The sequence below is a fragment of the Protopterus annectens genome, chromosome 6.part0, assembly GCF_019279795.1.
Source record: "Protopterus annectens isolate FY-2018-M chromosome 6.part0, PAN1.0, whole genome shotgun sequence".
Lineage (NCBI taxonomy): Eukaryota > Metazoa > Chordata > Ceratodontiformes > Protopteridae > Protopterus > Protopterus annectens.
The window spans coordinates 1952344076-1952362752 of NC_056737.1; positions in this window are offsets into that span (position 1 = coordinate 1952344076).

The window sequence follows — 18677 nt, forward strand, 5'->3', positions numbered from 1 at the left end:
TAGATCTATATCTGGTCACCAAGTACCCTCTTTTCTGGCCAGCAGAAACATTCTGGAGTAAACAACCCCTCCCCGTTTGAGAGACTGGAACTTCCTGAATAGTTACCCGACTTCAGAGATCCTGAAGCACCCCTGGAAAGAAAAACAGATGTTTCTGAGGGGGCTGAGGATTTCCCATAAAAGGGGGAAGAGATTTCCAGACCATGATATACACTTGGCAGATAATGGATAGAACCCCGGAGTCCTGAGTAATCTTTAACCAAACAGGAAGAGAGAGGGAAAAATGAAGAGAAAGAGGAATGTGGCTGAGAAGACGCAGGTAGTCAGACAGCACCTGGTTTATCAGGAAAAGGAGACTTCTGGTGTGCAGAAGTCTAAGTAGATTTAGTAGAAGCCCACTCCCCATGTTTCTTACCCTTGGGAGAGTTGGAGATGAACAAAGGCTTGCTTATTGAGGTAATTTCTCTGAAATGTAGGCACAGGAGAAACAAAAACATGTTTAGGTTCCTGTAAAGCCTTGCCTTTATCCTGAAGAGACTTAAACAAAGTCTTAATATCATCAGTCAGAGGTTAAAGCCAAAGCCAATAATGTCTCCTCATCACAGACGCAAAGGCAGCAACCCTGGGGGAAGCATCTGCTGCATCATAACTACACTTGATGTAATGATGAATGACGAAGTCCCTAACAGGAAAAGAGCAGAAGTCCTCCCTTCAGATTCTGGGAGATCAGGAATAACCTATCAGGCCTGAGAGAGGAGAGCCAACATGTACCTGGATATATGGCTCTGATAATTGACCACCCTAAAAGCTAAGGTAGCAGAGGTATAAACCTTCTTACCTAAACTTTCCACAGTCATGCTATCTTTATCAGAAAGAAGTAACTTAGGAGAAGAAGACAATTGAGATGGTTTGTCAGAAGCCACAGACCCTACCAGTGGATCAACAGAAGAGCACCTATATAGAAATTTACAGTCCTCAGGCACCCTATAAAACCTATCAGGTTTCTTGGGGGCAGGGGGCTGAGAATCAGGAGCCTTAAAAGCATTAGTAAAGGCATCCAACAAAATAGTGAAAAAAGGGTGAAAAAAAGGTCTGGGAAAATCCAATTGCAGGAGCTTTTCTTTACCTCAAAAACCTAAGCACAATCCCATTTAATAAATTCCATCATTCTGGAGATTGTATCCCTAAAAGAAATTTCCTCAAAAGGAGTGTCAGGACTAGTAGATTTCTCTTCCATAGACCCATAGTCTCAAGGAGAGGGAATCGGAGATGAGTAAGCAAGAGATTCCTCATCTGAATTTACCTCCTCTGCAGAGGAATCCTGTTCCCTGGGTCTTTTAAGGGGAGTACATGAACAAGGGGGAGCTGGAACATAAACATGCTGAGGAGGTTTCAAAGCCATCAAAGCATTAAACAACCCCTGATTGAAATTCTGCCATTCACTATGCAGGCCCTTAGAGGTTGGAAAAATATGTTTAGTCTTCTGTTTTTTCTTCAAGGGATGTCTGCCTTATAGAACTTAAAAGGCTCAGACCCCAGATGCATTCAATAATGTTAGTTGGGACTTTTTCTCTGACCAAAATTTGAGAAACATCTCTAGGCCCCTCAGAAATAATCAGCCGCTATTCCCTCTGAATGTCCAAAGTGGAGTCTGCAAGGCCAGCAAGTATGTGCCTAATCTTGGATCCATGCCGGCCTCTAAAATGGTCGTGGCAGAAGAATCCTGTGGTGAAGCCAGGTGATCCTCCAGGCTTTCACTCACCGTGGCATAGATGTCCAGCAAAGGCTGAACCGCAGAAGAATCCGGCCTAGATTTCTAGGCCTTCATCATGGACAGCTGCCCCTCAGAGTGGGAAGTTCATTCCTTTGAGTCTTTAGCTAAAAGCTTAAGATGTGTATTTTCCAATTACAAGGCCAAAGAAGATGGCCAACTGTGGAGTGCCTTAGTAACAATGGCCTGACAAATTGAATAGGACATATGGTCTTGGGAAGCACCAAGACAAAACAAGCACTGCTCATGATGGTCTTTATGGGGAATCTGTTTCCCACACTGGTATTTACCCTTCTTGCATGACATGAAACCCCACAAACAACAAAAAAACAAAAAAATGATAAGATACAAAAAACCCAATGGAGCTCTTATCTGAAACAGTTTGGTGAACCAGCAATGGAACAGGTGTTTAACTGATGATGAAGAGATGGTGTTTGGACTGGTGGCAAAAAAGTTCTGAGGATGGTACATCTGGACATTACCTTTATGTCCTGTGCTACATGAAAAGCATACATATGATGTATGGCGTACCTTAAAGCAACCTAAAGGCTTTTAATATATTGACCGGATTTTGGGCCACATTTGGCAGGGGATCCAGATTATAATGAATACTACAAAAGTGAAATGGAAGGACATATGTAGTTCTTTCCACTGTTATTATGGCAGTTTTCCACTGTTAACATGGCAGTAAGAGACTGATTGGAGCTCTATATGGATTTGTATTTTTAAGGTTAACAGATATAGCAGTTGCCTAAGTCGGCCATGATATGTGTGTGTGTCTCTGTGTTTGTGATAGAATGAAGTTCTGTCCAGGGATGGTTTCTTTCACCTTTGCTGTCTGGTTTCCAGGAGAGGATTTGACTCCTTGGCAGCCCTCATTAAGATAAGTCATTAACAGTAAAGAAGTAAGTAAAAACAGCTGTTTTTGGACTTGATAGGCTGTTTTGAGTCTGTAATGAAAATAACCCTGTAGAAGTCATTCATCTATAGCATGTACATTTGTTTCAGAAACAGTAGTGAGCAGGCATCCAATATAATTGTCATTCTATGATCGGTTTGGCTAGAGAACTGAAACAAAACTGTCATTCTATGATTAGTTTGGATAGAAAACTGAACAAAGACGCTGGAGTATGAAAGAAGTGCCCAGTCAAGGATTTAACTGAAAGAGAGATTGTTGTCATCTGGAGAGAGGGAAGTAGAAGAGTTTCACTTTTCCTCCTGTAAATTTTGGTCCAGTTGACCCCTTGTTTACCTCTTGCCCCCCTAAGGTTATGTGGCAGTCTGTTATACAGTAACATAGCTAGGGTGGGGTGAGAGGGGCAACTGCTGCAGGGGCAAAGTGTTGGGGAGTGCAATCAACCAATCCAGATCTGTAATGAAACACAGCTTTTAAAACCTAGTATTGCATTTGCAGTCAAACCTGAGAACTGTAGCTCTCCCTGGGTGGTCTAAACTGTAGCAAACTGCTTGCTACAGTATATCACACAGTTTGTTACAGTTTAAAAGTAAAAAAAAATATATATATAAAACATGAGCACTGTAATGCTCCATACAGGCAGGCTGTAAACTCCTAGCAACAGCTTATAAGAAAAATTGTATTTTTTAAGTAAAAGATAAGAGCCTAGTGCCCCGTGCAGGCAGAGAATAAACTGCAGCAACTGTTTTTACCAGCAAACACTTTGCTACAGTGCAGGCAGTATATTCACCATAATAACTGTTTACTACAGTTCATAACAAGAAGATTTTTTAAAATAAAATGGAGGAGAGTAATGGGCAGGGAACAGACATGAAACCTGAATGGATAGGCAGGGGGGAGGCATGTTATGCATCTGGCCACCTGATTGGTGTGGCAGTAGAAGGAATGTCCATTTTCTGGGGGAGGGGGGGTCTTGGTTCAAGGTACTGGCACAAGGCACTAGTTGAGCTAGCTACACTTCTGCTGTTATGTTTGACAGAGCTAAAGTTAGATTGGTACAAAGGCTGTCTTTATTCTGTTCTTTCCCAAAAATATGTGTAGTTGAGGAGAATAAAATCCCTGCTTCTGGAAACACAAGGAGAGCCTGATACTGCTTGCAAATATGAATAATAGATCTGGAATAGATATCTGAGATACCTCATATTAAGCATATTCTTTGGCTTTAAATTTTTAACCACTAGCTTTTGTTCCCCTTTAGAGAACTCTGTGATGGATGACATTGCCTTCCTCTTAGACATTTGTATAAACACACGTTTGCATGTGCACACTTGTACACACACACACACACACACACACACACACACACACACACACACACATACACACACACACACACACACACACACACACACACACACACACACACACACACACACACACACACACACACACACACACACCCAACTGGCTACCACTGCATAGTATAGGGTCACTGCCTAATTCTGTGAGTTTGTTTACAGTACCCACACAGGGTATTTTATCAGTTGCCTTAGGCAGGTCAGTGTGGGCAGTATGCACTATTTTCCCATCATCCATTTCCTTGGTGACCTTTCAAAGACGTCTACCAGACTGAGTAGGTGTGATTTGTCTTTGACAAAGGTAAACTGGGTTGGATCCAACATCTAAAGGTTTTCTATGTCATTATTAATCATATCCATGATATCTCAAGGGGATTATTGCCAATGTTGGACCACATAGCAACTAAAAAACAGTACAGAACTTCTCTTTTAGCAAAAACAAGTATTGTTTTTAGTCAGCTGTAGCTTACCATCACAGCTGCATTTAGTGTGGGAGGTTTAAGGAAGAAACTTCCTTTGCATAACTCTCAACTGTGCATGACTTTTCCTAATATTTTTGCCATGTCCATCATAAATTATTTGATTTTCTGCTAAATCACTGAGAATTACAGTCAGGCAATAATTCTAGACACAGAGTTTCATATGTCTTATTCTGTCTAAGTGAATTAGAGTAATACTAAAAAGTTAACACTGAAAAATGATCAATTATCAGTGGCCTTTGCCCTACTACATTATCTTTGTTATTGCCTCTGATTCTTGAGCACAGAAAGTAACCGATGTGCCCTCAACTATGCATATTAAATACAGCAACTCTTAGGTCAGCAGTATTAATAGTATTCACCAGTTTCAAATGAAAAATAAATAAATAAATACATCAGACAAAATACTTTCCATAACTATGCAGCTGGCGGTTCAGGGGTACCATAGGTTCTGAACTGTATAAACAGCAGTCCAATTTGGATTCACAGTCCACATGAGGCAGGTTCAATACTCCGTCCCTCCTTCCAGCATTTGTATCCTGATGCAAACACACCTGTATATTTTATTTATTTTTATATTTATTTTATTTTGCTTTTGTTTACTGGATTTGCCTGACTTGGTTTAGTAAAAGGCAGTCATCAGAGGACTGGGCTTAGCTTGGAATTCCAGCCATTTGACACCCTACATGGAGCTCTGTCACTTTTGTTTTTCAACTCAGTGTTGTTTACACCCATATCTACTGACCTTCATACTTCCTCCATGAAAGCCCATTGTATTTGTTTTCCTGACCTAAGTATTTCCCAGTAAATGTCAGAGAACAGAATAGTCAGGGGTGCCTGCTCTCACTGATGTCCTGTCAATGAAGTTGTATGTGCATGGCCCCAACACTACCCCTGGTAATGACATATGCACCTTTGTCACTGGGGGGGGCATCATGCACCTTCTTGTGTGCATACTCAGATACGCATGCGTATAAAGGCTGTTGTTACTGGTTTAGTATTACCAAGTAAAATACCACACCTCGCACGTACGGCTTTGCACGGCCAAACCAAAGTACGAAAAACACACCAAAAGCCAGCAAATACAGTTCCAAGTTATTTATTTGTTGAAAAGAAGATGCTAAAAAATGCACCAAGATTCATTCAATAGTCCTCAGACTAGTTTCGGCACAAGCCTTCTTCAGTGAGGTAACAAATTTTGTTAAAGCAATTCACCGGTGAATCAAAAGTGCTTTTAAATACACCCATAGCCAATAGAGGTAAGGTATCTTCCATATCATTACGTGATACATGAATATGTAAAAGGCTGCCAGGAGCGAAAACGTGTGTTTTTTCTTTTACAAATAAACTACGTTACTTGTTTGGTACCTTGGCTCGTTTGGACAACCGTTTTTTCTAATATTGTTCCTGTGGATTTACAAGTTTAGTGTTTAATATGGCCTCCGGTGGTCCTTCGAGTCCTGGTTCTCCTAATATTTTTGGCACTGACGGTGTGAGCAACATCTCTGAAGCTGCCAACTTACCAGCACTTATGCTAGCGCTTTCACAGCGCCTGGACAACATTAATACCAGACTCGACAATTTCGAACGGATGAGTGCGAGTCATAGCGGCACTCATGGACGCAATTTTATAGACTTTAACCGTTCTGCAACGGGTGACAGCAATGCAGACATCCCAGCAGGGCAAATTCCCCACTTGCAACCCTCGGGTGTGATGTCCTTAACGGAAAGTGAAGGTGTGAGTCGGCCTGATGGAAGAAACAACGGCTTACCTTACCACACTGTCAACGCTGATAGAAATATCAACAGCAGGAGCCTGAATAGCATTTTGCCTACACGTACCATTAACGGCGCATTATCTGGCATTCAAGAACCAAATGGGGAGACGGACTTGCTTATTGGGATGCCCTCTTTAGCCGAATGGGCAAACAACGCTGCAGCGTTTGAGTTTAGTAACTCTCCAAACTCGGGCTTACCGGCGACCGACTCCTTGGAGCAAGGTAATCTTTTTGACAATATTACAAAAAACTTAAAGTCGCTTGATAACCTTATGCTGAAAATCAAAAAACTGCAATTGGAAGTTTCATACTTCCAGCAGTGTCTGAAGGAAGGTGTTGTACCTAAAGGGCTCCGAAGTTCTTTTACTCCTACAGGCCTATTTACTGATGCTGCTTTCCTCTCCGAATTAGAGGCCTTATTCAATAAACAAGGTGCCGAGTTATTAGATTTGATGATCAAAAATTACTCCAAGCACATTTCTGTGCTTTTGGACGAAGCCTCTATTCTTGACAATATTATCAAATCTGATAACAATTTTTACAGGTACAAATATGATTACCATCGATCATTTACAAGCATTGATTCAATGCTAGTCAAACTAAAAGCGAATAAAGTCAAGAAACTCGAGAGGGATAGGCATGCATATCAAAATAAATCTGCCTACCCAAACCTGACAAGAAAACTTAATAGCTTGGGTACACATGAAGAACCAGAACAGTCGTGTTTTCATAATGACCATAGAGAAGAACAAACTGCTACTCAAGGTAATTCTGACAGCGATCAGGGTAATTCTTCGAGTGTGCAGGGACGTCGGAGAAGTAATAGAATTAAATCTTTTAATAACAACAAAAACAAGAATGGTAATCAAAAGCCTTTTTTAGGGAAAAACAACCGATTCCAGAGGAACAAGTACAAGAATTAAATCATTCACTGTTAGAGGTTGTTACTCCCCAACAAACTGATACAACTAGTAATGTGGGGTACCCGACAGTTTATTCAAACAAAAAAGGTGATTTTTTCATCTATAACTTCTCTGAAGTTATTGTTGATCAAGAATTAACAGAATTACTAGCGAAAGGGTTGAATTTTGTACCTGACAATGGCTTCAGATTAGCCAAAACACTAATGGACTTGAAGCTGTTTGTGCGTAAACTCAACCTGAACATCTTCTTCAACAACGACTTGCCTGGCTCTACTATTGGCCTGAAGCTACCAAGCACCTTTAACCCCCCCTTACACTCTGGTTTGGTTACATTTGAAAAGGCTTGTGAATTGGATTTTAGGCAACTACAGTCTTCTAGAGGAATTGACAGAACTTGTAGGAATATTTCCCCAGACCAATTCATGGCATTAAATAAAATCAGTAACTCGGCAGTAAGGGTTACCAAACCAGATAAGGGTGGTGGCTTGGTGATCTTTGATAAAACTGAATACAGTAGACGAATGTCATTAGTACTTGATACACCAGCTTACGCTAACTCATCTCTAAATGAGTTAAACGTCATTTACAACAGGATTAAGGGATATTTTAGGGATCTCTACCTAGAGGGGAGAATAAACATAGACATGTACAATTTCATTGACATTTCATACCCGAAGGTACCTGTTATGTTTGGAATCCCTAAAATGCATAAAAGCCTTTCTGATCCACCAATGAGAGCCTTAGTGGATGGCAGAAATTCAATCACTCATCCGTGTGCACGACTCATTGAAAGTATTATCAGCAAATACCTTAACAACATCTCCCAAATTTGCAAAGATTCTTGGTCTTTCCTCAGCTTGATTAATGATATCGATTTCGATCCTAGTTACAACTTCTTAACAATCGACGTGGTCGATCTGTACACATCAATACCACACGATGTGGCTATTGAATGGATCGAACTCATGCTGAAGGATTGTGGAGCATGTAACAATGACATTTATTTAGTGACAGTACTATTAGATATAGTGCTGTCTTCTAATTTCTTTCTTTTTGATGGTCATTATTTTCTGCAAAAGAAAGGCATAGCTATGGGGTCCCCATGTGGCAGCAGTGTTGCCAATATTTTTGTGGCCTACTGGGAGAAGAATTTCCTATTCAATCATGGCCCATTTGTTAAAAACTCAAGGATCTATACCCGGTTCCTTGATGATGTCTTTGTCCTATTTCAAGGTAGTGAAAATGATGCTTTAAACTTACTATCATATATGAACTCTACCACCGAGTTTTTGAAATTCACCCATCATTTTTCAACATCTATTATTGAATACCTTGATGTTGAATTATTCAAGGACACTAACAACAACAGATTCTGTTCAACCATCCACAGAAAGGCCACATACTGCAACTCGTTTCTACACTTTTCCAGTTGCCATCCCTGGAGACAAAAGAGATCTATTGTCAAAGGGCAACTTGTTAGGGCTGCTCGCATGTGTAGTACTCCTGATGCCTTCGAGCAGGAATGCTCATTACTTGCGGAGATGTTTGGTAGTCGCGGATACCCTGTTGAGCTCATCTTTGATCTGATAGGTGAAGTGGCATCAAAACGAAGAGAAGGTTTTTATCTACCGTTACTTCAATCTAATGAACACGGTAGAATGGAGGCGAATATCGTTCAATCAAGTGATAATCGATCCTAGGTAGAGGCCAATAACTTGGTAGCCCTTGACACTCATTGTGACACTAATTTCTCTACAGCCTTTGTCTCGTCATTCAATTTACACTCAGGTCTTTTATGTTCCATAATCCGCAAGAACTGGTACTTTATCACCAATGCTGGATTACATGACAGACTGGGCAATACTCCACTATTCATTTTCAAAAGAGGCTCCAATCTAAAGGATTTGTTACAGAGAAATAACTCAATAGACCTGATGTCTAGACAAAAAGGCACTTTTTCCTGTGGTTGTTGCAAATGGTGCACACACATACGAATAGGGAACTCTTTTAGTATTGGCAATAGGAAGTTCACCATTAATCATAAAATTAATTGCAACACCAAATCCATCGTGTACATAGCCTTTTGCGAATGCTGTAATGCATTCTATGTTGGTAAGACTGACCGTCGGTTCAGGGACCGCATGTACCAACATTTTTACGCTATCAGGAACAACAAGACTGATAATGCTCTTTCAAAACACATATGGGACAACCATGGTCACAGCTTCAAATTCATGGGCATAGACCAGGTACTTTGTGACAAAAGGGGAGGGCCCCAGTCACTGTTGTTAGAGACCCGTGAGTTAGAATGGCAATTACAACTAGATGCCTTTTCTTACCCGGGTCTAAACGACAATTGTAATATAGCCTGCATCTTAAAATACAGGAGTTACTTAAGGTAGTGGTTCTTTTTAATTAATATCCTCAGTAATATTTTGTTTGCTGGCTTTGAGATATCAACTTATCTTACACCCACCTTATATACCCAGTTTCAGCAAGGTTCTCCTTATATGGGTGTATGCACACCTTTAGGCTTATTCTGGCATGGGGAGGTAGTATGACTTAGGTTCGAGGTCAGACAGTTCTTACATATTCTTTTTATCGAATACGAACCAAGAAACAGCTTTTGTAGATTCGTAGATTTTTAATTATATTTTTAAATACATTTTTAAACACCTTCACACTAGTAGAATAACTAACCTGACATGGCAGATAGAGTCATTAAACTGATATGTTAGTCAGGTTAGGTAACTGCTAAATTTTTAGTTAGTGTTGATTACACCTTGTCAAATTTTAATTATTTGGTATGAGTCTGTGCACAATATACATAGATATATTTATATATTATTATATACTACATAATTTTAATGATTAGTATATATTTTTGGTAATCTTTCTTAAAGAAAACTGTTAATTTTTAAATTTTAAACTTCATATGTTCTACTATTATATTGTTGCACGGTTCCAGTAGTGCTAAGACCAACGTTTACTCTGTGGTTTGTTTTGTTCACTTCCACAACTCTGCTTTCTGTTTAAGCAGGCATTTTGCCTTTAAATCTTAATACTTTAATTAATCACCTGATTTCTAACAGGTTAAAAGAAGTGAACTTTTGTCAGTTGGTAAGCTGAAGAAGCTTCTGTGTAACAGGAGCGAAAACGTGTGTTTTTTCTTTTACAAATAAACTACGTTACTTGTTTGGTACCTTGGCTCGTTTGGACAACCGTTTTTTCTAAAAGGCTGCCATGGTCATTAACAACAGGAAATCAAATAGAGGCAATATATTCATGATATAAGATATAAGGTAAAGTCATCCCACATAAAATATATAATAAATATATTCACATGAACATATTGTATAATAATACAAAATATGACCTAGCAACAAAACAAGAGTCCAAGGACCCTGGTTGGTATGACACTATAGTAAATAGAGTAAACATGACATATGAGGGTTCAATAATATATGACTAATAAACTAGAAGCAGGCAACATATATAAATTTGAAAAATGCATATGCACATCTTCAAAAAAATGATTCCTGATAACGAAATCCATAATATATGCACCAATATGGTATGTCCACCTAACCAAACAATATATAGTCTACATATAACATCAGCAGACCTTAATCATGCATTAATATGTGGCAAAGAATCAAATCCAAATTCCAAGTTCCATGAGCAAAGGTAAATAAATTTAAATAAATCCAAAATACACAAAATTAAAGTTTCAAATGGTATGATGTACAATGCAGTGCAGATCTGCCATCCTTTACAATAAATATGGTATATATATATATATATATATATATATATATATATATATATATATATATATATATAACATCTATAGATATAGTCATGGGCATAATAATCATAATAAAATATGATGGTGCTAAGTACATAATGATCAAGTTAAAAATGCAATATGAAGTGAATACTGCATCATATGAGCTACGTGTGAGGCATCTACAAATCTAGTCTTCAACATAATAATGACTGAAGAATAATCATAAACGGTATGTCCATCATGATAAATGTGACAATACCCAAACAAAATATGTAAATGCCATTCAGAAAAAAATGCATAACAAACAAAGATAGCAATCAGAATCTGTGTATCATAGATGGTCATTGAGGCCTGGCGGAAATAATGCCCCAAGATGAATAATCCAGTATTTTTCTTTGTGACTAAAAATGCTCTGCCAGCCAAGTTGGTTGTGTCTATTACCCATGATTTTATCAATAATAGTAAACATAAATTTGGCTGTTTTATGTTTAATAGAATGTTGATATAGAGCATTGGTGGATTTCTGGTTACGGATATCGCTCCGATGTTCCCCTATCCTGATTCTCAAAGAACGAGAAGTTTTACCCACATAAAAGGCATTACATTGGCACGTAGCCAAATAGATCACCCAACTGGACAGCAGTTACCAAATATACGAACATCATATACCTTGCTTGTGTTGGCGCTTGTGAATTGTTTAAGCTTGTTGACCTGACTACATGAGGTGCAATGACCACAAGGGAAAGTACCCAAAAGTTCGTCCCCTGTGATAGTAAGTTGTTTGTAATTGGCACCACCACTCTCCTGATGTTTGTAATGTGAAAACAATGTGCCCAAGGTTTTACCTCTCCTGTAGGAAATAGAGCATTGATTTCCTAAAATATGCCGAAGATGATCATTGGCTAACAAAATGTTCCAATTATTGTTACGTATACTCCTAACTAGTTGGTGATTCCTACCAAAGGTAGTAATAAATCTGATGTTCTCATCCTGTATGCGGTTGTTCCTGTCTTTGTATTGTAACAGTGAATGCCTCTCCTGTTTATCCGTCCAGATCCTGGCCAATTCCATGTCAAAGCTGGAATATCCTCTATCCAAAAACCTGATCTTCAAATCCTGTTTAGCTGTCTCATAATCAGCAGTTGAGGAGTTGATACGTTTAATTCTCAAATATTGAGATTTAGGGATGTTGCGGATGGTGTGGCGTGGGTGCATGCTAGAAGCATGGAGTAACGAGTTGAATTGTGGATATTTTCTATGAATTTTAGTATTTAGGGTATGGTCACTGTTACGATATACTGTGACATCCAAAAAGTCGATGACAGACTTATGATATGTGATTGAGAATTCGATACCCCAAATATTATTGTTTAGATATTCCACAAATTCTGAAAGATAAGCAACATCCGCGCGCCACACCATCCAGCAATCATCTAAGTATCGCCTCCAGATGTCCATCTCAACTAAATAAATGTTATGTAAGGGATCGTAAATGAGGCACTCTTCAAAATATGCCATAAAGAGATCGGCATATATTGGGGCAAAAGAGGCACCCATAGCTGTGCCTCTCAATTGCCAATAACAACCCCCTTGAAAATAAAATACATTTTTGTTGAGAACATGTTCAGACATACATATTAGCAAAGTATTAAATCCAGGTGGATAGAGTTCAGCTTTGTTAAGCCAGAATTCCAAAGCCTGAAGTCCTGCCCAATGTGGTATGCTGGTGTAGAGAGATTTCACGTACATAGTACTATTACCTACAATAATTTGAACCATTTTCTTTTGCAAAATTCCTGATTTACATGTTTTCAATAATTTTATGAAAGTTTCTCAGATAATAATCTGTTTTTGATTTTATGTTCTTGTGTAATATATAATTAGATTTTCATTCCTTAATTCCACACAAACATACTTTTTCTGCATTAAAGGCAATTAAGGGTTATCTTCCTCTTTCTTATGTTATATAGTCTGATTATTTTTCTGCTCCCACATCTTTTCATTATTGTTATTATCTGTCTCACTTTCTGTTTTAAAATATAATCTTATTTTTATTTTACCCATTTTTTTGTAATATCTCTGCTTTCTGTAGCATTTCTTTCTTTTGGTATGCTTCCTACCCTTTGCATTGGTCATATGATACTCTGCCGTACTGACATCAAACCACGTTACCTATTGTTTTCTGTTAATGTATGTGTACTTTTGTCATGGTTTTAAATATGTTAAGAGGTTAAAAAATTTTAAAAAATTTTGCAATGTTGCTATTTTATGATCTTTAACTTTTAATTGCATATTCTTTCAAACAGTTAGGGCCACACCTGAACATTCATCAGACATGAGTAACAAAAAAAAAACCCCTTAAGTTTTCAAATTTCTGTTTTTGCTTTTTTCAGCCATTGTAAAACTATATTCATTCTTACCAAATTTTGTCCATCCAATATGTTATCTTAATCAGATTTAATTTTGCAACTGTGTATTTATGTTGAGTTTTAAAATTACATCTACCCATACTTTATACTAATATTGTTTTTGTCTCCTTCAGTTGTATCTTTACGCAAAGTTTCAGTCATTTAACTTATTAACATCTGTAGGGATCACTGAATCATTTCTTTTAGTCTAAGAATCATTGTTTCTGTAGTATTTTATATTTATTTACCAGGTCTGAGGGTTGATCTGTTGACATGACCCAGGGTGATATGAGCAGTACAAACTTACAGTAAAATGCATCTTGGTTTACATGTATGGCATTTCAGCAAACAGAGCAATATAAGTAAGTGTTGCACAGTATTTAGGTATTCCAAATCACTCCCATAGTAGATGAAATGTGGTAGGTACAGATACTATATCAGATAGAACAAAAAGTAGTACACTGTCATAACTGCAGGTATATATGCAATCTGTTTATAGTATGTACTGTATATGTTTTGGAAGTCTTGGGAAGTATTACCATGCATTTGGATACATAAGTAAGCTAGCACATAAATGCTTATAGAGGGTAATTTGAGTATGATTAACTATAGCCACTGAAGCATGAAATTTAATTTTGTTCATTTCTGAGCAGTTAACTCAAAAAATGGTCATTCGTTTTGCTTTTATTGAATATAACTTCATAGTATTTAATTGAATGCTTTTGTCGTGTACACCACATCTGTTCTTTATGCAGTCTTTCATTAAATGCTCAAACCCCACAGGGAAATAGTTTCCCTTTAATTGGTCTCCTGTCTCCTATGTTTCCTGACTTATTTATTCTCATTACAGAAAATCTCAATAAAATACTTAACTACACGAGTCGTCCTTATACACATTGCCATCATATTCCTGTGTTAAGGCAATATGTTGTTTCTATTCCCTCATCCATAATTCATTCTGCCTCTACGTATACTCAGTTACCAATTTCATTTTTAGACACACCTACCATAGTGATCACAAAAAATGCACCCATCTGAGATTAAAGTGATTCAGTCACACTCTATTTATTTGCAAAATAAATAAATAAACATTAAAACACCCTTCCTGTTGCAAAGAACTCATAAGTGCGACTTCATCTTAAAATATCTCTTTATGTTCTCAAAAAAGACCTTAATTCTTAATCTATATACAAAGCTTTATGATCTAAAAACCTTGAAAAGATTAAAGTACCCTTTCAATAAAAATAAACTTGAGAACATTTACTCTGTAAAGGTTCTCAAATCCCCTTTAAAATATATATAAACCTGAGGACCACTTGCCAATGGCTGTAATTTCTTAATCGTCTCTTTACAATACTCAAAATCTAATTACTCAAAGTTCCCAGTTTTTTTTTTTTTTACCTATTTCAAACATGTCAACCCCCTTACCCCTCCAAATAATTCAACAGATATGTGTAACCAAGGCAAATGATTTACAATACTACCTTCTTTGGTGATGTTTTTATTTATAAGCATAAGTATTAATAAGTCAAAACTTTGAATCCATATACAGGTGTGCATCGCTTAACGTCCTTCCGCACAATGTCCAACCACACTTATGTCCATACTGTGCAAAGCAGATGTAAATATGATCAAATATTGTCCGGAAGGTTTTTAAGTCTTACTTTACTACTGAACCCTTCCCTGAACTTAACACATATCATTTCACCACCTTCAAAGCAACAGTTTCAAAAACTTTAGATACCTCCGAACAATAATCTGGTCCCAAGGACTAGAACTCTGGGCCATCTAAAAATTGAACCAATCTTTCCAGCTCTAAAACTGTTACATTTTATACAACTTGGAGAAAGTACATATCAGTGGATCATTGATTAATTTGAGTATGAATAACTAAAGTCTCTGAAGCATGACATTTCATTTTGTTCATTTCTGAGCAGTTAACTCAAAAATATGGTCACTCGTTTTGCTTTTATTGAATATAACGTCATAATATTTGTGTATACCACATCTTTTCTTTATGCAGTCTTTCATTAAATGCCCAAACCCCACAGGGAAATAGTTTCCCTTTAGTTGGTCTCTAAGCACAGTAGCTTTATTCATGCTTTGTACAATTGTTAAATTAAACAAATTCATGTTCAACAACAGCAGATCAACCGCCTGTCCAAAAGGCATCCACATCTCTTATTTTGTTCATACTATAGACAGTATCACACAAGTCCAATAAAGCAGTTTTTTAATATTGCTTTACTGCATAATTGATTTATGTCTCCTGCTAACTCCAAGGGATTGCAATCTGTAGTCTTTCCATGGGCTACAATGCATTATTTCCACAAACCTTTAATGTATAACAAAAAGTGCCTCATTTTCTAGCAGCATCCTACTTATTTGTAGTGCAGGTGCACCTAAATGCTTAAGTAAATTAATCTAAAATAAATCTATCTTTACCCCAAATAAATGAAAGCGCAAAACATTTTATATTGATTGTACTACCTCTCTTCTCTTTTGTGGCTCCGGTAATGTTGCAGTATATAATTTATCCATTAAGTTGTGTTGTGCAGGAATGTTTTCTTCTTTCTTTCTGGTTTTCTCACTCCTCAAACACAGCCACATTTTCATAAGTTCCATTCTGGTGCATCATTCATATTGGTGAAAAGTCACCTCTTTTAGTTACCGAAGAAAGTATTTCAGTGCCAACCTATTCCATCACATTTAACCATGATAGGTTTTTATGACAATCCTCAATTTTGACATTTTCTTTAATTTAGAATCAGATAGCTTTCCAGGCTGCAAGGATATAATTCTTGATCATAAAAATTATCAGCATTTGTTACAATTTTAGAAAAAGACAATATTGTGAATATTTGTATATCTAGTGCTCTCAGCTATTAACGTCTCCTTTATCTTCTGTTTCTCTTTCAGATCTATACCATGCCCTTCCTTTGAATCTATACAGCATCCTTCAAAGTGCATTTAGGGATATATTTCATTAATTGCAAAAAAAATAAATAAATAAAATTAAAGCCAGTGCAAATATAATGCAATACAATTTCACAATCAGATTTTGACCACATTTCCTGTGTAGAAACTACATATTTCTGTATATGTGAAAATAATATGTTATTTCTTATTTCATAATGCAAACAAATCTTTCTAAATAACTGCCTCAAAAAAAATCCATTCAGAAAATGTTTTGTCAGACAAAAATGTTGTCCCTCAATCCCATACCAAACCAAATTTTTTATGCAAATCATTCATAGAATGAACCTCGAAAGAACTATATAAAAGAAACAAACTTGTCCACTTTGATTATAAGGCAACAAACCCGTAAATGGCATTTTTTTTACCATAGCCTCCGGAAAAAGTATTTTATATAAACATGCTTTGGACCACAGACACTCTTTAATGCTTCAAATAGTCGGGTAGTGCATTCTAATCAAAGCTATATAAAACAAAGTCATCATACTGTAAGACACAAGTTAGCTTACCTCCTGACAGCATATCTACTGCCTACCATGAAGCTTTTGGCCCAGAACCCACTTTTTATCAGACATAGCCCACATTATTTAACAAATCTATAAACATACCTCATTATATAGCACTCCATGTATAATCATGTTTAATTTCTTTCTGTAAATCCCGAATAAAAGAACCCTTCCAGTCTATTGTCCATCCTGTCTGAAAAAGGTAAGAAAAATTGCTAAATTATCTAAACTCTGAAAAAAAAGTTTTAGAAAAAGCTAAATTTTGTCCATAGAAATCTTTCTATATTTCCAATATAAAACAATCATTGTTATCTTCTCTAAAATGAATCCCCTCTACTCATATATCTGAACCATACTACTAAACATAATTCCCAAAAACCTTCATTTTTTAAACAATAAAGTGAATGTTACTCAAAATTGCCCTAGAACAAAGGTAGCTACCTTTCTGTAGACTTCTATTTAAAATGAAAATCCCAAAAATATAAATTTTTGCATGAGAACATGAAAGTTTCCATATGGTGAATAATATCATTAGAATATGACAAAATAGAATATCAAAAACCTGAATGAAAAAGCTATCTCCTATTTATATTTTCAAACCACACTAAAAAAATAAATATCCAAAGCAGTAAAGGTATAGGGAGACATTTTTAGTTCACCCCTTTCTCCATGGCCATAGTCTTACACAGTTGACTGCTAAACATCGACATAGGTTCTGAATCTAATCTCTCATATACCCTGCTTAAACTTGTACAAAACTTCTGAAGCAAACCAACATCAGGCAACATAGAAATCATATTATCATGATATATATATATATATATATATTATCAATAGCTTTTTCCAAATGATCATTCCCTACCAAAACTGTCAAATATATTCTTTCAAAATCCAAAGTATTGAATTCATATCTCCCCTCTTCTGTCAGTCCACAAACATGTGGCAATAAAATGTTCTTCATCTGTTTTAATCTTTTCTATAAAATCAAAGCTACTACCATAACTGCCATCTAAAAGCACAACAGAAATCCAATCTTGTTTCATTCCTTCTATTCCCTTCCAAATTATCATCCCATATCTCAACACTTTTCCCCAACATTTTACCCCTTAAAATTCATTAACATTAGCCCTAAATATCCTAGCATTTGTACCTCTAAACATTTACAAAATTCAGAAGGAAGATCGTCCCCAAGAATACAAAATGTAGATACTGTCCATTGGGTCAGATTTATTCCATCACAGAAAAAATGTATTCAGTTTCTTACTACCTTGTGTTGTAAACAACTGCACCTGCACACATTTACAACCCTTGGTAAACTTACTTCTGCATTTCGTTACATAAAATTGTGGTTTATCATACAGAGTTTTTACCTGTCTCAGTTTTGAATAAAACAAACATCCTCCATTCTCTTTAAACACCTTTTCTCCCATAAGTCAAATGGCAAGATGTCTTATTTAACTGACACCCCCAAATATGTTTCCTGACTTATTTATTCTCATTACAGAAAATCTCAATAAAATACTTAGCTACACGAGTCGTCCTTATACACATTGCCATCATATTCCTGTGTTAAGGCAATACGTTGTTTCTATTCCCTCATCCATAATTCATTCTGCCTCTGCATATACTCAGTTACCAATTTCATTTTTAGACACACCTACCATAGTGATCACAAAAAAATGCACCCATCTGAGATTAAAATGATCCAGTCACACTCTATTTATTTGCAAAATAAACAAATAAACATTAAAACACCCTTCCTGTTGCAAAGA